A 22,462-nucleotide genomic window follows, 5' to 3' on the forward strand; every position below is an offset into this window, starting at 1 on the left:
TAGGAAAAAACAAAAATGAACTGTCCCTTTTCATCAAAACTAGCAAATCATTTTTTGTGTAGCTTGATATTATTCAGTTCTAATTGTGGAAATATGTGGTGTATTCTAAACACTGCCTTGCTTTACAGCCTGCATAGTTTGGATAGTCTAAGCACAGGGTAGTTCTCTATATGGCATCATCAGTAAATTTAAATTGAAAAGCTTCTAGTGCTTGGGTTTTTTTTTCTGTAGGATACTGACAGTAATAAAGCCAAAGAATAGCTTATGAGTAGTCTTCTAAATCTCAGTACAGATTTAGGTATATCAGCTGATGTTTTATTGTGCTGTCTAGCTAAGGTAATAACTGGAAAAGTACTATTTGCTGCACTATTTGTCATAAAGCCAAGTTTCTTCTTTGTGTAATTTATGATTAGATCTTCAGCATCATATGAAAGGAAGGGGAGGGCTCATATGTGTTTTTAACTTCTTTAAAACTGTATTCTCCAAGACTAGGGACATTTGGGTGACTTGAGGATAACAAGCACCTGGTGTTAATGGTGGCCGGTGAGCTAACACTTGTGTATCTCAGTAACGTCTTCATCGTTGTGACCTGCAGTCTGCATTGCACCCCGATGTCTTCCCTTTTCAAAATTTTCGGCAGTTTGCAAACTGGGACTGCTATAATTCCAACTTGAAGGAAAGCAGCGCTTACTGTTTTCACACGCAGGGACATCTGCCCCAGTCACCGTGGTCACATTCTGCCGGTGCGCTCGCTGTCACCAAGCGGATGTCTCACGCCCGCTGTGCGGGTACAGTGTACCCTCTGCCGCTGCACTTCTGCCATCCTTTCACGTAACGAAAGGCATGTCACGAGGAGCTCGTGAGGTTCCTGGGTTTTCTTGGTGCAAAAGGCAATGCCTCAAACCATGCTAATCTCAGAAATTATGAGAATAAAATTATATAAAAGCCTTTAAAGTCTAACTGCTCGTATCTTAAAACAGGGTAGCACAGTGCTTGCTAAGATGAGTTTCTGTCCAGTGTGGCGAGCACGCTACAAATAAAGGTCAGTGCTTTGAAAGTTCAGTGTGTACCTCTTTGAACTATTGTGCTTTTGATCTTTCTCTTTTAAACAAAGCTTAGCTTAAAATTTCTAGCTTCCCTTGCAGTAATCTCTAGTAAACGGTTTTGTATGTTAAAACATTTGTGGAGATTTGCAATGGCTATTTTATCATGTTGCCCAGAAAATTGGAGAACAAGGCACATTTGTTTTATAAGGGTAACCTCTTCCTGCAAGGCACCACCAGGATGTGTTTCTTCACTCCCCTGGCTCAGCCTCGTGGCTGCATCTGTCCGTGCGTGGGATGTCAGAGCCATATTCCATCTTCCTTTTTGAAGAACGTGGAGAATTTTTCCATGTTCTGCCCATTCCTAAATGGGGAATTCCAGCATTGGAAATCTTTAATTTTAAGAGTCTTTTCTTAACTACCAGTGTAATAATCACTCTGTCATAGATTCTAAACAACCTCCCACACAAGCAAATTCTTTTAACATCTCTTTCTGACGTTAAGATGTTTGTCTGTCTTCCCTCTCATCCAAAATTCTCAACTTTGCTTTTTTGGCACACCAGTTACATAAAACTTTTAGACTTTTGTGTTTTGTTTTATTTTTTCCTTCTGAAAATAGTGTGGTCTTTTTGGCACGCTTCACTTTTTTTCTCTTTTTGTGACTTGTCCCTCTTGCTCTCCTTCAGCTGTAATGGGGAGAATTAAGTACAGTTGCAGCCCTGATTAAAATCTTGGCTTAATTGAGTTGCAAATTTGTGATGACAAATATTTGTCAGAGTGCTGATACCTAGTACCTTTTTGCATTCCTGGTACCTTTCTGAATCCTGATGATACTTCTTGTTTTTACCATTGTACCTTGTTTTACCGTTACTTTTAACCATACTGTATGTCCGTTTCTTCTTTCTCTCTCTTCCTGCGTTTCAGTTGCTCTCTGCCTCTTTGCTCACATCAAGCCCAGCAAAGTGTACGTATTTCATTCTCCGTGACAGAATGAACACCCTCTTGGTGTTTGTTAATTAGCTGTCAAGAAAATTAAGTTCCTCCTTTGTAAGGCTTGTCTTGCCTTTCCTCTTGGGTATTCCTGATACTTGGTCCCCTCATTGAGAGTCTGAAGGCAGGTGGATCTTCAGTACCAAAAGTGCTGTTGCCTATAACGATATGCCAACTTTTTTTCTTTTTTTTTTTAAAGCAAAAAAATCTTGTGGCTGTGGTTGTGATTGTATGACACTTTTGTATCCTATTATATCATCTGTTTTGTATGCTGAGAGCTGAGAGTGGAAAAGATGGAAACATGGTTGGACTGTCAGTTGTTTCCAATGAAGAAATCTCTGTTTGGTGGAACTGTTTGCATTCCTGTGGTCAGTGATATAAGGAAATACCATGTTATGAAAAATTCCCAATTGTTTCCTTAAGGGTTTTCTTAGAGTTGCACAATCTTTTGATGGTTTGTTTTGTTTAAAAAAAAAAAAAAAATTGCTGGCTCTTCACTTTGGAGTTCAGAAATCTCTTTAATATTTACTAAAGTTTTTCTTTCTATACTCAAGGCTTGGATCAAACCAGAAGTGTAAGTTCCTAAACTATACTGATCAACCATTGTAATGGTAGTAGTTGAAGATTTTTTTCATTAGAGGGTGTTTCTTTGGGAGATCCCATCAGTTCTTTGGCTATCCATCATTATGGTTACTCATAGTTTCTAGATGCAGCTCTGAAACATTGCTTCTATGTGTTGGGGGAGGAGAGCGCTCGAATAACCAAATGGTTTTGCACTTTAATAATTCTCAAGAAGACAAATGGTATTTTCGACACAAAAATCCTTTCTTCCTATGGGTAAAACCCTTTCCTAACATTTAATTTGTACTTGCATTTTCAATATCCTGTTAGGATTTGTATAATATGTGTAATTTGTAACATATGCATTAATTCAGATATATTCCAATTTTTTGAAGCTGCTCATATTCTGTATTTGTCCGATTGCTGCCATATCTTGAGTTAAAATCCATCTCCCTTCCTAGTTCATTCCTCCAAGAATTAGTTGTTATTTTCCTCAAGCTGAGAGTTGGCTTTGGGTTGTTTGTTTACTATGTAACTGCTAAATCCTTCTCAAATTTACTTTATTTCCCACTCTATATATGGTCTGCATCCTTTGTTACTGTATGTATAACTTTATTTTAGGCTATAGAGTCATTTAATGTTTGCTATAGTGACTAAGGAATAAGAGTATGGCCTAAATATGCTAAGCGCAGTGAAGGCACAACTGTTGGTCGGTTCCTACTCAAAGAATTTCTAGCCCATCCTGAAGGGTTGGATGGAAAGGGGTGAAAAGATACCTACCAGGTAGGCAGAGTGGATGGGGGCATGGCACCAAATGTCATGGTAGTTTCACAACTGTGGAGGCATTTTTCTGATAATGGGAATTTTAAATTTGGGGAGGGAAGACAAGCTTGTTAAAGTGTGTGGGGCGACTCTGAGAAGGAGAGATGCGACGGAGAAGAGGAAAGAAGGGGTAGAGCAAAAAGCTAATGACAAATGGCAGAAAAAACTGCTCAAAAGTGTATGGTATGTTTTCTATGTCCTAAGGTTCCTGGCTTCAGCTGGTTCTGTTGTGGCCTCCTTGGCCGACAGCTCTGGAGGCTTTGGCTCCTCCAGGGATGGGTGCTGGGTGCCGGCCTTGTACCCTGCGCTTGCACAGGGCCAGCGTAACCCACCCAAAATGAGGGGTACCGTGCTGCTCCATGGCAGTAACCCAGCTGCGATGGGACAGGACTGGTGGTGGAGAGACTAAAACAGTGATCGACACCTTCATAAACATGGACTTCCACATTCTGTCAACGATTGTTATTAGGAAATTTTGTCAGTCGTGGGTCTGTTAAGGAGAATATTAAATTTTCAGGTCTGATAGTGCTCTACAGAAGGTCTCTGGAAACAGTAGCTGCTAGCTCGTAAGAAGAGATCTCTTATTGTGGATGATGGCTACACTTAAAATAATGTATAAGGAACATCCCATAGAAATAGCATTCTGTTATCTCTGGTGGTGTGAAGTAGATGAAATATAAACTGTGCTCAGGCCAAGAATGAACAGTCACATTAAAGTGCTTAAATTACTTACATTATGGAGTGCTTCTACTTTAAACAAGACATTTTGATGCCAGTATACTTCCTCTTCTTTCCCCATACCTTTTTTTCTAGTCACTGCTATAGCTTTGCAGATTCTTCCTGGGAGCAGTTGGCAGGACATAAAAATGAGCAAATACACCCTAACCCCACCAAGAAGAGCACCTAGCTAAGCTATGATTCTGTCTCTCTTAAATTTGTATTCCCATCAGACCTAAAAGTAGGTGAAATAGGTCTGTGCCTGCTTACTTGTATTAATGCTGAATACACTGTTCATTCCTAAATATAAGCATACAGAAAATATTTCCGTGTTTATTGCCACATCCATTTTTCAAGTGAGTGAGAGAGAGACTTTTCCTAACAAAGCAATTCTAGGAAAATACACCATTTGAGAACACATGTAATAATAACATTTTTTATTTCAACCATGGCTCTCTTGGTGTTTTTTGTTTTTATTTTGGAGTATCTTGCAACAGTAGCGTATCTTAAATTAATTTTGTATAATTCTACTTATTTTTTCCAAAGTTCATTCTTTAGGGTTGAAACTTAGCATTAAATAATCCAGGCTTCAGCAGTGATGGGGGATGAGATAGCCAACATAGGTCCAGAGACTGGCGAAGCATTTGCAGTACAATAAACTGAGGTCATCTAAAAACGAATGCTTGAGAATCTGCTGCTGAAGCCATGAAAGAGTGACAAGGAAGAGCTAGTGCTTGAAATGGGCTGTTACAACCATATGGACAAAAATGAGTTAACTGTCTATGCCCAGTTACAAACTCAGCTTAATATTTTCACGATGCATAAAATGTCTACTTTGCAATGTATAGATTTTTTTTAATGTAACTTGTTTTGTATGCATGCATAAAATTGTGGAGTGTCTTCTGCCTCCTCCCTGAAAATAACTGATTTTCCTCAGAATTTTGAGAGGTGCTTGAGGAGAAAAGGGAAAACGATGGAAATAGATTTTGGTGATTTTGGTTGAAGATAACTTGTGCTCAAATCCTATGGGAAGACAAAAGAATATAGAAGGACACAGTTGCGCTATTTTATTTAGTCAGTTTACTATCGTGATAAAAGATGAAGCAAGAGGAAAACTCGCTGCTGTTCAGTTGTCTGCAAGGGCTGGAGAAGAGCGGTTGCTTCCTCATGGACTTTGTACGCTAGCCGTTACGGAGTCGCCAGATTCAAAGCGAGATATTGTGTTCCTCTCTTTTGTTCCCCTCCCTAATCACAGTCTGCCCTCTCAGGAGTTTAGCAGTTGATGGGCTGTTTTACACTTCCACTTTTGCTGGGCTGGAAGAGGCATTGTGGGTTGCATTTATTATTTTCTGTTGTCAGAAGGGTCCAGCAGGTGGGCTGCGTTTTGCTTTCTGGTCCGTCACCCGGGGTGAGTTAGGCAAAATGGCTTCGTTCCAAACCAGGCATTCGTCAGCTGGCTCTTAAATTAGCCTTCCCTTCGAGATTATTTATACAAAGAATGTTTTATATGTTGCCAAAGTAAAATGTAATTCAATGAAATAGTATGAAAAAGGAGTTCAAGAAACTTTTCATTGATAGCCTTAATGCTTAAGTTTTAAGCGTATGGTATATTACAGCAATATTGAAAAGCTTACCAAGACTTAGTGACCTCTTTCTTCTACATTACAGGTCAACTACGTTAACAGAGCACGGAGAGCTGTGGAAAAAATCAAGGTACCTAAATGTTTTATTATCTGAATTCTTGGCTGTGTTCTTGCTGATCACTTAGTGTAATGATTTTAAAGGGGGGGGGGATGGGGGGGAATTAGCAAGCTGCCACTTTAAAGTGGTTTTCTTAACATATATGTATGTCTGTCTGTGCTTTTTAATCTCTTTCATGTTATGTAAAGAAATACTGTTGCAGGGAGAAATTGCACATCAGCTTTGGATAGTGCGCAAGAATCTGAACAATATTGAATAGTGTTTGCTCTAAATATGAAACTTTGCGTAAGGCTATCGAGATATTCTACAAATTCTAGCCACGCTGAGGTGACTATTACCTTTTTCTACAAATCAGTACACTAACTAATTGATAATAAGCAGCATCAGACATTAGTGAATCTATTGCTTGTGGTTTTGATGTTCATTACAATAAGTTATAGTTCACCACGTCATGTACCCGTTATATGCAAGATTCCTAAAGGTGCAAAAGGAGGATTCTGAAGGCACCAAACCTGAGTAGCAGCCTGTATTTTATAAGTACAGAACTATTAAGTTTTCATATCCTTCTGACCATTACATCTTAAGCGTTACTCTGGTGTACATGTAGGATATATTATATTGTGGTCTTAATCGGCAGCAAATGTTCTTGCAGCGCTTTAGCAATTTTAGTGCCTGTTCTCTTATCTTTCTTATTTTTCTACCAGTATTTTCTACAGTTTTCGATCCTTAATTAAAACAAGACAAAAAGTGTTTGACTCATGTTTTCATGGCTGATATGTTAATGATAGTAAGACTATTTTAAAATAACCCTCTTTCTAAGACCTTGCTAGCATTCTAGTCTTGAACCCTTTTTCAGTTTTTTTTTTCTTACTCTCTGTTTCTGTGTACTTTTTTGTAAATTTTTTTCCAGCTCATTAAAATTATCTCCTTTTTTGCTGGGCTGTTGTTGATAACCCACCTGCTCTGAGTATGTGTGGGTTGTTGTAGTTGTAGTTGTAGTTGTAGTTGTAGTTGTAGTTGTAGTTGTAGTTGTAGTTGTAGTTCAGTCTTCCTAAATAAAATAATCATATGGATAAAGAAGAAACTTACTTGGAAGGAGCTCTCCCTGTGGGACGGTACACATACCTTGCAAATGCCCTGCTGTGACACAGAAGCAAGGAAGGAGTCAAAACATTATCACTTTATAAAAATATAAAACTGATAGTTTTTATTAATAAAAGCTTACTAGATATTTATATACACTTTAAATTGAATAGCGCTGAGATACTAAGCTGTCTTGTTCTTTATACGTGAAATTGTTACTTCTGAGTGGTGTAGCGAGCTCTGGCGCTTTCTGCCTTGTGGAGAAGTTTATGCTAAACTTGCATATTTTAGAACTGGAGGTTGTTCGTGCAACACATACAAAAACAGTTTGATATGGATAAGAATATAGTTCATATGGAAGTTGTACAGTTTTTAGAGACTGGTTATATCAAGCCTTTGTTCTGAGGAAAAAAATGAGTGTTTTCCTTTTAAATGGTGTCTCTAGAATGTGGGAAATAAAAATAAAAAAAAACCACGCCACCTTCAGTGCTGATAGAAATGAAATGTATCTTGTTTCTTGACCTGCTAGTGGATACCTGTGCTTAAACCACAATCAATGCAAAACTTCTCAGGCTACTTGTTTGCATAGAGTTGGAAATACAGGAGAGACAACATGTCCCGGAGTAAAACAGCAATATCAAGTGATTCATCAGTAATGCTTTTCATTTCAAGAAGCATAGTAATTGCATAGCTATTTGACTTTGCTTTAAGATCATTCATGCAGTCTCTTCCACCTCTAAATTCAGGCCTTCTGTAACACTTGAGGTGTCTAAAGTGCGAGTCATTTTCCTGGGAACTTAAAGAGACTGTTTGCTGTACATGGAGCCCTAACACGCGCTCCACTCGCTCCAGCGTTGGGCTGACCTCTCCCACAGACTCCTGGTAACATGAGAAGCTGGCAAAAAGCATAAAAAGGAATTCATGCATAGCTGGAAAAAAAGATACAAGTGAGTCTCAAACCTTTCATGTGGTTCTTCCACTGCTGAAGGAGAGGTTTCTCTCTCTTTGCCCAATTTAGACAAGAGATTTTACTCCAGACATTTTCTTGCCCCTGACTGTGCAAAACCTGTCAGATCCTTTTCCTGACACTTTCTACCCTGTCAGTCCCTCCGAAAGACTTCAAAAGAAATTTTCCCTATTGCAAAAGGAACCAGACATGGCCTTTTTCACTCACCCTGCATTTGAAGCATTGATAAGTAACATGTGGCTGGCTCCAAACTGCAAACTTCCCCAGCCATTTAAGAAAATGCTGTTAAGCATAAGTTTTAGAAGAAAATATAAGATTGTTCTCATTTGTTTGCAGTAACTCTTTTTGCATAATGTACACCAAGAGTTTTGATTTTCATTTGTCTGAAGCAGAATTCACTCCTGTCTTTCTGCTACATGCATATTGAAGAAATGGGTTTCGGTTTTTAATTTTTCCTTGTGGGAAGAGACTCTTAATCATAATTTACATGGTGCTGTTTAAACTTTATTTTTTTTTCTTTAATATCAATAGGTCATCACCGTTTGGAGCATTTATTTCAGGAGTCCCCAGAAGAAGAATACATTTAAAAAATGTATTTTTAAAACCTGTGACAATATGAGATCCTGGAATCCGAATAGACTGTCTCGTGTAATTGTTTAAACCTACCATGCAGTTTGGAAAAGGCATGAACTGAAAGATCTTTTCCATAAAATGTAGTTGGGGCTTGATCTTCAAAGACAGTAATGCCTGAGGAAGGCTTCTGATTCTTTTAATAAGAGTAGAGCTCACTTGGAAGGCAAAGCTGCCAATGGAGAAAAATGTAACCTGGAGGGTTTATGAGTTTATTCAATAACTCCAGTGGGGTGCTTCACAGTATAACGATAGGGGAGCATGGTAAAACAACATCCTTCTTACTTCCTGATCTGTTTGAGGAACAGGCTAAAAACAAGTGATAGAAAAATACAGTAAGATGGAAGATTAATCTAAATTCATGTTCAAATTTCTCACCTAAATTGTGGGGACATTTTGGTCTGTCCCTGCCTGCCCCCACCTCATCCCCCACAAGACCCTCACCAAAAACACCTACTCTAAAACACAGGCAGGCAGACAGTGTTATCCATAGCTGTTTAACCTGGTTAAATAAAATTCAGTGTTAAGAATGAACTGTTTGGCTAGCCCCGTTCCCCGTCGGTTTTCCTCTCCCATGTGGTTCGTACAAGGAACGTTCTGGCCTTGGGCTGTTGTTACAGTAGTGGAGGAACTGTTGGGGCCTCTTTCTGAAACGGTCTCAAGCCTCTGCTTAGGGATTCCAGCAGTCTGTAAAACTGGATTTTATGTTTTTGAGAGTACCATGCAATGTCTCATTATCTCTCTCATGTGAAGCATGTTTCTAGGTCTCGATCAGTGTTAGTACTCAATTAGCACTGAGGAAAAGATCAACGTATGGTAGATTAGAACAGTTACCAAATTATTTTACATATAACCCATGTCACAGTTGACCAAGATTTTTTTGTTTTTGTCTCTACCCTAAAGTTCTTCACAAAAATGAGCACATCTCTTGGGAAGGATGGTTGTACCAGTACTGGTGAAGGTCATGCTTCTGACCAGGCTGCTGCAGTGTTTGCGCTATCGGACCCGTATGCTTCGTGAACCTGAACAGAGGCTAGATGCTGCTCGTGGTATTATTTTAAGCATGCTCTAGAGTGCCTTCCCCTCCCCCCCCCAACACATCTTTCTTTTTACCATCTCAAAGTTTAGATCTCCTTTTCTACCAGTCCTTGCACTTCCAGGCCAATAAGGTTGAATTCTGATTAATATTCACTCAAATCGATCTAAGTGCACCCCTTCCCAGACTCAAGCAGTGGAAGCTGTTTAATAAGTGTTTATTCCTAGATACATGCAAACATGAAACACTGTATGCTCTTCCTTACATCTGTTACCAACCCTGAGCCTTCTTTAGGATCTAAGAGGCCCAGGACCCTGCTGTTGAAGATGACTTTACTGCCCCAGTGAGCTCTTGGCCCTGTGCGCCCCATGAGCTCTTGTGTTTTGCTCGGTTTTTTAGTCGGCCATTTCAGTTGTGCAGGTGGGCGTCCGTCATCTCTGCCTGAATGCAAAACAGAGTATGTGATACGGCTGTATCCTGCCTTAAATGTCTGTTGCCAGTCAATATTCGTGAAAAGAAGTTAGTCTTGCAGGCTGTTAACAAACATAAAATTAAAACCGCAATTGAGATCATGCGCATTGCACAAAATAACATGGAAATCTAATGTCTAATTCTCTACAGTGAATCAGTTTGAAGTTGTTGTTTTTTTCTTTTTTTGTTTCTTAGCATGAAAAGTTCCAGTACAGAAGAGTCTGGGGCTTTGACTTAGTCTTTTCACTACATATTCAAAGTTGCAGACAGTAAGGGTGTTTTTACTGTATTTTCACTGTGTTGATGCATTTTTCTCATTTAGTGTTGAGGAAAAAAAAAACCCCATACATATAGTGTGAAGACAGTTGTATTTTTCTGTACTTCTGTGGAACTGGAGGATGTCATCTGTTAGACTTCTTTCCTGTTCAGATGAAGAACCTTTTTGGAACTCAGCTCCTATTTGCTTGACTGGTCGCAACCATGTCCTGTGGTGTACATGAAAATGTACACTGTACACTTGCACTTTACATACATCTCCTCCACCCGTCCAGCTTTCTCTGCAGGTGGTAATACTCGTGCGCTGAACTGAACTTTTTGCTGTGACCAGTTGCATCAAAGCATTGGAGCTCTGCCCAGATACTCATAAAAAAATGAAATACAATGCAGCACATATATTGTGCGAACTAAGGTAATCAAAGAGGATTAAAAAAAAAAAACAAACAAAAAAAGCAGATCCTGTTCACGGTTGCTGCCTTTCTCCTAAAAAGCACCTGCTTTGTGTATAGCTCTTTTTGCTTTACACATGCGAAAGGGTTTTCTTTGGAAAACCGCATTTGCTGTGTAGAGTCCCATTACAAAATACAACATGTTTTTTTATATGTGAAGCACCAAGTTGATGATTGCTTTATCTCCAGGGAGTGGAAAGCAAAGGTTCTCTGGAACGATCGGAGTAACCCTTACCACCCGCACCGCTTCTCCCGCAGGGGCAGAGCTGTAAGGGGAGAACCGAGCGGTGGAGGACAAGGAAGCTTTTAAAATAAAACAGGAAAACTGTCATCCTGGGATCCTTCTGGAATCGCTGCTTTTGTGATCCACAGTAGCAGGGAAGGGTTAACCAAATTCATGCTGCCTTTTAAAGAGTTAATAGGATGCTTGAAGCTAAGATCCATATTTTTTCAAACACATTTCTAATTCTAGTGCTTATGAAGAACTTCTGAATATAAAAATTTTCCATTGCAGATTTAGGTGAAGGATGTTCGGACTTTCCCAGCCCATGTATCTTTGGAAGACATTTTTGTTCATTGTGTTAAAATCCTGAATCACTGATATTACTCCTCCCCTGCCAGCATCTGGAAAGTGTTGAAGAGCGTTAGATTGCTCTTCACCGCTTTCCCAGTCTCTCTTCTGCCCCTATCATGGAAGCAGTTTTCTGGCAGCGGATAAATTTCCCTATCGCTTTCCCTGTCAGATTCCTTGGGCTGTGTGATAAAGCAGGTCCATGCTGGGCGGGAGGAGGAAGACGACAACATTAACGTAAGGTTTCTGGTTGCACGCGGGGTCAGAAAAGCTTGGCTGTTATTTCAGGCAGGAATCCTAGGGGAGTAAATGTTGCTGACTAGTGGAAGAGAAGAGGGTGGCGTTCAGGACTTTCACCAAGCAGAAGATTTGTCAATTTTCAGCTTCTTCAGTTGATGCTAGCAGTCTTTAGAAGTTAGTAGTACAGATTGTGGAGATTGTTACGTGTGGATTAATGAAGAGCAGCTCTTGGAGCACAGCGGGTGACAGAATTATTCAGCTGTTTGTGACGTGCTGATCACGTTTTCAGCTCTTTCTGTATGATGCTAGAGCTAATACTGAAAATGCTGATTCTGATTTGTGAACTGGCATATATAAAATCAATAGGCTCGTAACTATAAGAAAACACAAAGGATTTAGTGTAAATGTTCCTTCCAAAAGGCATAGTTACTCCATTTTGCTAGCATTAGCTAAAATTATTATTAACTATTAACAAAATTGATTCAAATATGTAACCTCAACTCCACCACGCTGTACTGACTTTAAAGTTGTTCCTTAGTTCAGAAGTTAATCTTCTGTTTGATTTCTCAAAAATACCATATCTTTGTGAGCTTAAAAAATAAATGTAGCTAAGTATGTGTTGGGTCACTGCTGTTACTTTATGGAGGAGGTTGTTTTTTCAACCTGCTCTGTTTTGGCTTTGTTCATTTTTAGGCTGTGTGTGGTGAATGAAGAATAATTGTTTAAAAACTGAACTTCTTCCAGAGTAGTGATAAGCCTTAAAACTCACCTCCGCTAAATACTGATTTAATCTTTTCAGCAACAGCCTGCTTCTAGGATATTTTTTTTCCCTTCACACATTGAGCTGTTTGTAGTAATGATAGCCTCCTTACCAAATGTTGATATTTAGAAAGTCAGTTTAATAAACATACAGCTTTTTGCGTTTCCCTTCTGAAGCTGGATATATTTCTTAAGAGTTCAATTTTTTTTTTGTCTGTTTACTAATGACCAGTGATTCTCATAAAGACGACTTTCTGTTTAACTTTACTAAATGTGGAATACTTTTTAAGATTTGGTTTAGTTATGTATCTTGGCATTATTTTAACTGGACATGACAGGCAAGTCATTTACAGCTGGAGTTCCCTTAATTCCGTCCTTCCTTAAGGACGTACTCTGTTAACTGTTTCCAAAGGTATAGTCTCTGTTTGCTTTTTATCAGCGTGGAGCGCTGCAGAAGGCGTTTGTGTTGTATGGTCTTTGAACTGACAAGAGCCTGGGTGGAGAGGGGTGGGGAAAAAGATCTCCAGTGTAGAGCAAGCCTGAGCCTGATTCACTCACCGCTTTGTAGGCGTTCGGGAGCTCTGTGCGGTGGTCAACAGTGGCAGCTATTGCCTGGTGCCGACACCTGAACACGGAGGAAGGTATGCAGGTTTTCAAGTCGCACCGTTCAGTTTGAAGCTTATCCATACAGATATGGGGAGTAATCTATAATTAGATCTGTTGATTTTAAATTTAGATTATCCGTGTTTCAGGATTAACAACAGTGCAAGTACACAGGTCTCTGACTGATGATTGCTCAAACAGAGCTGTTTATTCTCAGCTTAGTCCATGTTTGATTGTAAGCGTGTCAGTATGCCTCTTAGACCTGACAGAGGCTGTAAGTTAAGGTTAATTCTTGTAATAAGCTAAGCCAGTCAGTTTCCCAAATATCACTATTTAACAACAGACAAAACCTTCTGTGCTGTTTGCATTCTTTGAATTTGTATTTATTTAACATAAAAAAATTAAATAGTATGAAAGGTATGGTTAGAAGTATTACTAATGACTTTAACCAGCCTGGTTATGATACACTGAACAAATCATCTTGATGTTTGCAGTACTAACATGCTACTTAAAAGGTATATAAGGAGGTAATTTCATGCATGTTTTCGGAGGAGGAAACCCGTTCATACATGTCTCGAACTTGTAAAAGGAAGTACTTTCAGAAAATATCAGTTACTCTCAATACTTTGGCATATGCGATCCGGGGATAGCAAAGCTGATTCTTACCTGCCTCCCAACAAGGCACTTCAATAACAGAAATTTTAATTATAGTTATGCTTGTATGGCTGAACTGAGAGTTCGCTGGTAACATCTGAACCAGGGAACTGGACGGGACCTTCTGCACCACTGGCATTTTCATGACAGTATTCTGCCTGTGCTAGCTGAAGCCTTTTCAACGCATTTCTGTTTGACACATTCACTAGCATGCCTATCCCAGGCTTTCCAGAATGAAACCCAAAAGCAAGAGTTGCTAACATGTGGGATGTTGGATTTTCTCGTTTTCATTGTGTATGGATTTGAGCCTCTCTCAGAACAAGTGCGGTAGCACAGTGAAACTACTTGCAGTATTACAAACAATTTGTGGGTGTTCATGTCAGTGCAAAAGTAAATCCAGCACTAGTATTTTAATAGTTGAAAGTACTAACTGGGAAGAATATGTCTGGAAATCTTACACGTTTTCAGCTTTTCAGTTTGTTTTGAATTTTATTGCCTTAACCTGTCATTTCCAATATGCTGCTTTTTTTTCCAATAATGAATATGCAAAAGCATGTTTTTAAACTGTACCTTCATCCAAATTGTAAAGCATTTTTTGTGAATTTCTTTGCTAATCATGACCTTAGAAGTTCTAGTAAAAATGACCTTGTCATCTTTCAAGTGAACACAACAAAAACTGTTCATTGACTATAGAGGTGTAAAAGAAGACATTTGTCTGTTTTGTCAGTGGTAGCTTTAATGATGGTAGAGATAGCTTCCATGCTTATGGAATCAGATCACTTTAAATTACTGCTTGCAATCATTGTGGCAAACATAAAGAGATGCTGGGCTAAAATGCAACTTTGAAAACTGGGTAACTCCGTAAGAAGCAGGCAGGTTTATTAATTTATTGCGAAGGCACTCAGCCTGTGCCTGAGGCATTTTGAGTAGTGGCTCCTTGCACATGTGCTATTCGTGCTTCTTGCCACACACACCCCGGTGCCTCTGTTCCCATGTAAGCAGTTATAATTAAAATATACCATTGGGCTTGCACTCTCCATACAGAAGGAGTGCAACAATTTGAAAGACTGCTGGTTAGCAGAGTGAAAATCTAATGGTTTCAGAGTCTGTGGTGTCTGCCTGGCTGCTGTGATGCAGAATAGCTCTTCTGGCAGCCGTGGGCATTTGTCAGGCAGGCGGGTATTCGTACTGCGCTGAAGGCTGCGTCGCTCAGATGGATATCGGAGGTGCAGGGCTGTAGGGCCTTGCATGGGGCTGGGTCAGAAGCAAATGAGTAGCAAAGCCATGGGCAAGAGCACCATGGTGGAATGAAGGGGGATAGATGCAAGTGCCAGGTAGGGGCAGTGTCTGAGGACGAGGGTTGGGGAGGAGCATAGGTTGGGTGCAGGGGTTTGGGTCTGTGCCCCCAGCTCTACCTGCAAAAGGGCAAAGGAAGAAAAGAGCTTGGGTAATAACAAGAAAAATGCTTTTGACGCCAGAGCTAAAAAGATTAGACACCAGTCCGTTCTTACTGTTGCTACCAGATCACTAGGGACAGCTCAACTTTGGGAATGGGTTCTGTGAAGGAAAAACTGTAGTGTTATTTAGAAGCCTGGGAGACTTAAGCCCTTACTTCATCCACATGCTAAGATGATCGTTTTGATGGAAGACTAGTTCTAGATGTTGGAGCAAGCTCAGAGATGAAACAGACAATTATTTTAGTAAATAGTTCAATTTCCTTTTCTGTACAATGAAAAATATTAGGCCCATAATGCCCAACACTCATTCAGAAGGACAAGAATGGCATCTCTGAAAGAGACCAAAGAGATGCTGAAGTCAGACAAAAGTATTAGGGGAGGCTTCAGTTACCGTGTTGCTGCTGCATCTTGCTTTAGGGTGCAGGTAGTTGAAGACCCCGTGAGATGGGGAGCAATTTGATCCGATTGTGAGCAGTGCACAGGGTCTGATTCAAAATGCTTGGTATCACATTCACTTTGTAACAATAGCCGTAATATACTGCAATTCTGTATCTTTCTACAAATATCTGTGAGGTCCACTGCAGGAGAGTCTTTAGTTTAAAAAATGAGTACCACATAAAAATACAGAAGCTCATTACCCGGAAACTGAAAGCTTACAGGTAGCAGAGAGGCCATTTAAAGACTGACATAGAACTTGGATAAAATGCATACCACCTATCTATACCACCTATCAAAAAAAAAAAAAAAGAGAGAGACCGTTCCCCCCCCCCCAGGCCGGGAGAGCCTCTTAACAGCAAAGTTAAGGAATTTATTAGGAACAAGGAGACATCTTTCAGAAATTGAAATTGTGTCCAAACAAAGAAATTAGGAAGAAAAAAGCCTGTCACAAATAAAATTTTGAAGTATAATAAGGCTGGTCAAAAGAGATTCTGAGAAACAACTTGTTAAAGACATGAGAACCTATAATAAATCATTTCAAATGCATCAGAAATGGAAGCCTGTGGAGCTGATAGACGACTGAGGCGTAACCGGAGTGCTCAGAGAAGATAAGGCCACAGAATGAAAATTAAATGATTTTTTGTTCGTGTTCTCTTATGCAGGAACTCTTCTCTACAAGTGATATTTTGAGACTTGGTCTGAAATTGAAGTGTTGATGGAAGAGATTTGAGGGAAGGGAAACAAAAAGTAGCAAATTGCCAGGAGCAGATAGTATTTACCCAAGAGATCTTAAGGCAATTGTATGTGAAAATGCTGATCTGTCAGCTGCTATCTGTTACTTAAAAGTACTTGAGGGTCAGAGGCGTGATAGTTGGCAGATGGGATTTGAGTATCTCAGAAGCATTCCAGAAATGGTCAGGGTACTGCAGACCAACAAGTCTGTACAGGCAAGTTGGTAGGTGTCATTAAAAACAGTGAAAACTACAGAATTGGTAAACATGTGGGCGTATATCATTTATCATATGATTTGAGAAAGGTGAGCTTGTACATTCCACATAGGTGGTATTTAGCCTTATGGTGGACACGTGGTTACTTGGGTCTCTTCTTTTCCTCCCTTTCAGCTTGCAGAATTGAAACTGCCAGTGGTATAAAATACAAAAAAAGTGATTGTTCTCTAATCTTATACCGTTGTGGCAAATATACTGATTTAATGGTTATTAAAGCACTATGCCGTACCACAGCCTAACTTTTTTGATGTCAATAAGCAAATAGATCATAAGAAATAGTGGTCTGAAATTAACTGCATTGCCTCAAGTGCACAAAATATCCTGTGTGTGGTCAAATCTTCTGTGACTGCAGACCTATATTGCTTTAGATGTGAATGTTTTTTCAGTTTTGGTCAAGTTCTGACCGCAAGACGTAGGTAGAAACTTACTTTGTGGTGAATGTGGCATGGTTAATAAGTAGACTAGTATGAAATCTGCCAAGTCTGCTGCCTTCACATGTGATGGCATGGTTGTGTTTGTAGCTTTTTTTTTAATTCTGTGTTGCAGATGATGCTCTCTTATTGGTAAGAGGACACGAAATGGGTAAGGTATAGTGTCTTCCTTCTATCAGAAGTGTTCAGGAAAAAGAGTCTTTGGGCTAATTTTGGCTTCATCTGAGTTCTTCCTGATGTACAGCCTCTTTAAAATGCCTAACGTTGTGTGTAGATCTAATACATTTTAAGTTTCTTCAGTGTTAAAAATCTGCATTAGAATTAAACATCAGGGTTTTTTTTTTTCCTGCTAATTCATCATTCTTGTATGAATACGTGGATTGAAAGAGAAAATAGGCATTTTGTGAACTTCACACTTTCTGCAAAAGAGAAAAATACCTGCTTAAAAATAAGAGCTGTTTGATACTTTTTTTTCAATAGCATCTCCTTTGAAAAAGTAGACAGTTGTACAAAGCAGTAGGGCTGTGTGCTGTGAGGATTTTTTTCAGCTACTAGGTGGGAAGAATTGGCATTTCACTGACTGTGTATGAAGTTGCTGATGACCTGTGGATATTTAAAAAGATAAGTAACTGAAAAAATCCTCAGTATAAAGAACATTGATTTCCGTAAAGTTATAATCCCTTAGTGATGGTGAGATGGTTTTGAAATAAAACAGATATGCTAGACCTGATGAAAGGCCCTCTCCTACTTCCTTCAGCTGTATACCAGTTTTGTACCAAGCGATTGCAAAATGGGGAGAGGTTACAAAAGAGGTCAAGTTACTTCCACTGAAATGTTTTCTTTGATCAAGTCTGTCCTTCTAGCTTTGAGGAGATAAACTGTGAATAAATTTATGCTATTCTCTTTAAGAATATCAAGTTTGAACCTTCTTATTTTGCATAAATTTTGTCATGTGGAAGAACATGCATGTTTGTAAATGGTAAGCTGGCATGCTTTAGAGAAGTATTCAAAAATTTGTTCATTTTTGCCATAATTTATAATGTTGCATGTTTTCCATTTGTCTTGCCAACTTGGACTAAAAAGATCCAGTTGCAAATCAAGGCATTGAGTATAAATTAACTTTGACCAAAGCAGAGATTTCAGGTCAGCTGTAACTTCTGTATTTCAGTGAGTATAATGAAACATAGTTGTAGCAGGCTGATGGAGGTGGGAAGATTTGGGGGGTTTTTTTAACTCAACTTTCAATATGGACTTACAATAAAAGATTTCTCATATAAAGGAGTTCTGTGCCTATCTACATGTCAGAGTAACATTGCAGTATAAATATTTTAATACTGTGGTGAGATCCAGAAGTGTGTGCGAGTTGTGGAACATTTGCTAACTCTTCAGCTCATTTATTTTTTCATGATAGCAGTATTAAAATATAGAAAATTTAAAGTCTTGATGTACATTAGCTTCAAGCATTTACTGGGGGGAGGGGAGGCATGATAGTTGCTTGAAAAATATTTTATGGAACTGGTTAACCGCCATTTCCTTTTGAACTTTGTTTGGAAATAATTTTTCCTAATCAAGTCCACCTGTATTATCACAAAACCTCCTCTCCTCACCTTTCCTCCCACTCCCTTCCCTGCATGTTGATAATTTTTTATTTATACTTTACACTGAATCAGATATGTATTTTCAGTTAATATTTCTTACATGCCTAGCTGCTGAGCCTGGTGCTCTGAAAGCCAGTTCATCTGCCTGGTGACACTCTCGCAGTGTATTTTAGCTGTGTGTCTGCAGTCACACTGCTGTTGCCAGATCTTTCTGTTTGCTCGGTAGCTGCTGTGTATTCATTTTGCACTGTTTTGTGTCCAAGCACAGAAATTACTGTGTATGTTATGTGGCTGCTTTATCTAGGCCAGACCGGGTCATTATGACAGACCCCTTTACCTCTGAAGTTAGTGAGCTGCATGGAAAAATACATGCCAAAGTATACAGTTCTGGTGCTGTGTGAATTGTAAGAATTTAATGACTAAATTCTTGGTTTTAAATCCACTATTTTTTTTTTATTTATTTTTTTATTTTATTTCACTTAGTGATCTGTTCTTTCTACGTATTTCCTCAGTCTTGCATGTACCTATCTAATGTTTTAGAGCCACATTCATTTTATGCAACTTCAAGTGTTTTCAGTGCGGATGTCTACTTGTGAATTATGTGCTTCTATTATAATCTCTAAGTCTAGTCCATGCAGGTGATGAAGCCTAGAAAATGATTCCTTCAACCAAGCAAGTCTTCAATTAGGCAATGATTTCAAATGTTTTTTAAATACCTAAAGTTAGGCAAAGTGAATCCCGCTCTAGAACCTAATGAATTCTTGCAAACTAGTGTTGAAAATTAAAATGTTAATTTTATATAGCTTATACATAATATGAACGATAAATGAGAATTTGATTACTTTAGTACCGAGGAGTTTCCCTTTCAGACTGGGAACTCTAGTCACTGGGCAGCTCTGTGCCTGATTTCCCTCTCTTGAATCGAAATCGTCTACAATATCTCATAGATTACTTACTGATAAAGTATGAACTATGGTTATTTACCCACTAAACTCCTTCTGCAAGGTCCAATGGGAGCTATTTATCCTCTTCTGTTACCAGCATAAGTGTTTCTAGGCACTACTGGGCAGCTTCTGTATTTCAGGTACTCCAGCGTGCGCTATCTGCGTTGCCCGCTCATTTGCGTGGGCACTGCCTCCCCTGAGTGAATACCATTTGCTTATGCTATGGTTGAATGTGAAGACTACAGATGAACTACACAGAAAATAATTCTAATAAAAGAAAACAAGGAAAGAATACTCAATGGGTTTAGAAAATCCATGAGAAATTTGCACTGCTCTTAGCCCCTCCTATGCAATCACACTTGTGTCTATTTTGGGACAGAAGTGGTACCCGGGTTTGAAGCACTCTCTGCATTGGAATTTCCGCCTTCATCACTTATATTTATCTTCAGCTCGAAGCGTCATGCCTGAATTTAAATTCTGTAGCTCTAAAAGCAAAAACATTGTGGTGCTTGCTTCTGAGATACCAGGAAGGGGTTTTATGCTTTTAAATGAAGAGATCTTGCATAGATTTGCTGCACAAGAAAGAATCATGCGCTGTAGGAGAAAAAATAAAAGGAAAAGAGTAGTGTGCTAACAGTCACGTTTGGTTAGCCAGCCAGAACCCGTGCACCTCACAGATTAATTAGAATTATTTCTGTTTGTAATGCCCAGCTGGGTTTCACTGGTTTAGTGATGTTGGCTCTGTTGTCACTTTTAACCTACATCAGCATTTACATAGCATTCTGTCAAAATATTACCGTAAAATTGAGCTTGAGAAACAATTTTGAAATAGGTTTATATTGCATTAATAATCATTCTAATAATTACGGATGAGTTGAGTCATTTTCTCGGCCGTGGGTTTTCTTGAGAGGCAGCTACAGCACTGTCAGCATCCCCTAGTTTGCTGAAATATCTTCAAGTCTGAGGTAGGTCTGAAAGCCTTTAGTCCTGTGGGATTTTTAGGGAAAAATAAGTCAGTCTTTTTAGAATTTTGTGTTCTATTGCTTAGTATTTATGACAAGTAAAATGTGTGTGAGGGGGTTGTCTGTGTTTTGGGATTTGCTCATGTGTGTTGTTTTAAGCCCTTGCCCTGTGAAGGGAGCTAACAGGTCTGGTGAGTTGGTGTAGGTGCCCTGGAGCTCCTGGGCTTGATCTGTCTGAATGTTGTGTGACTCTGCTTCTGCCTCCTTCCTTATCCACCCCCTTCTCGCCCCCAGCGTAAGGCTGGATTGATCACATAGAGAAAATTTCTTGTAGGTTTTCAGTATATGAGGAGCTCTAATTTTGGCGAGGCAGACAGTAAACCAGGCAAGAATCATCCCGCAGTGGATTTGCCCAAGAACATTGAGCAGCAAAAGTGAAATTATGGGGAAGATTTCTGAACGCTGCTGGTGCTTTCAAGCAGTGTTGTTCCTGCAACAATAGAGAGAGCCTGCCTGCAGTGTAAAGTACACACTGCTCTAGACTAAAAAAATTATGCTGCTTCTGTTCACCTATATCTATCTGAGTTGACTGGTTCCAAGGGAATAAAAAACAGAAGGTGTTTTAAGCAAGTCATACCAATTTATACTTCTTTGCAGTCAACCATAGGGTTTGGATTTACTTTGCTTGGGAAACTAAACTATTGAAAGCCCTCTACTTTTGTAATTTCCCAGTGATGAGGTTGCGTACTTCTGCAGGTGTTTCAGAGATGATACCAAGCTTCTGGAAGCATAGGCCGTATTTAAAAAGGTGGTGTCTACATGTTGAGCAAAAGTACGTAAACAAGCAAAAAAGCAAAATTCTTTACTCGCTAAAGAATATTTTCTCATGTTTGTTTCATTGTAGTATGGACATAATATCACAGACTTTATTTCTGCGAGTTTCTTTTCTCTCCACACACTGGTACACATGCCTGTACTTCTAGCAAACATGGTTTATTCAGGAAAATAAGCAAGATGGTACTTAATCGTGCCCCTCCATAAGGGGGGATGGCCCTTCAATAGTTGCTTCTTACCTTAGGTATTGCTCTTCAAAATTGTCAAACAAATGTTTTCTTACTAGTATTACCTTATCCCGATCGTTCTTCTGAAGGCCTGGGCAACACGGGTTGAGATGTTGCTTCTTGTTCGTTGATCCAGCAAGTGGAAAAAGTGACCTGCTGTTATTAAAGATCAATGGAGCACTTTTTCTGCTGGTGTTGCTGGAGCTGAAGGGTGAAGGCCAGCAGTACGGAGTTAGAGAGTCTGATGGGTCTGGTTTTACCCAGCCGTGAGGAATCCATAGAAATAACTTTGAGTTTCTAAATGGGGGTTGACTTGGGTTAAGGGAGGAAAAAGGTGGGGGTGTTTTTGTTTTGTTTTTTGAAATATGTTAGAGGGGAAAAAGATAAGCTGTGCATGTGGCCTGGTGAACTCATTCCAGAGTGGGATGAAACTTCCGGCCGCTCGGGAGCAGTGGATGTTACAGACAGCATCCTCTTTTTATTTGTTCTGTGCCTTTCCTGAAATCGAGGCAGGGAGGAAACTTGGAAAGACTCACTCTAAAGAGCTAAATTCTCCCATCTTAAGCTCTAGCACTTCAGGACCGCGAGCGTTGTTAAGGCTGAAATGTCTTACTCTAGCTAAGCGTGGAGATGGAGCCAAGTCTCCAGCAGTTGCCTTGTGCAAGTACTACTCACAAGTAAAAGTAACAGCTTCTCTGAAACGTCCCCAAATCTACCTGTCTGGCAAGCAGCTGAAGTACAAAAGTCTTGGCGGAGTTAACATGCCATAGACATGTGGATTTCTGAGAATGTCACACCTCGTCTTTGCCAGTAAATGACAATAGTGTCCATTCTGCATGCTTAATCGGACTTTGCTGGCAGTTCTCCATTTCTGTCCCCTCCCTCTTGTCTCCCACTCCCTCAGATAACTTTATCCTCGTAATGTAGATATATACAGCATGCTGGCAGACTGCAAAGTCAGTCAGGTCTGGATTTCATTTCTTCCTCAGCT

General features: G+C 39.5%; 1 protein-coding gene across 6 annotated transcripts in view; it reads left to right on the forward strand.

Annotated features, from left to right (window-relative positions):
* The window catches only part of ADD3 (adducin 3), a 109,439-nt gene that overhangs the window by 35,137 nt on the left and 51,840 nt on the right, over nucleotides 1-22,462 (forward strand). For 4 of the 6 annotated variants that reach the window (XM_064514199.1, XM_064514201.1, XM_064514198.1 and 1 more), the window contains exon 2: nucleotides 5,802-5,846. The gene's annotated coding sequence lies outside the window, so the exon portion shown is untranslated. Of the gene's footprint in view, nucleotides 1-980; nucleotides 1,043-5,801; nucleotides 5,847-12,937; nucleotides 12,958-22,462 lie in introns of those variants that run through there. The other 2 variants (XM_064514200.1, XM_064514202.1) reach the window with 2 other exon arrangements.

The sequence above is a fragment of the Dromaius novaehollandiae genome, chromosome 6 (genome assembly GCF_036370855.1).
Source record: "Dromaius novaehollandiae isolate bDroNov1 chromosome 6, bDroNov1.hap1, whole genome shotgun sequence".
NCBI classification, from domain to species: Eukaryota; Metazoa; Chordata; class Aves; order Casuariiformes; family Dromaiidae; genus Dromaius; species Dromaius novaehollandiae.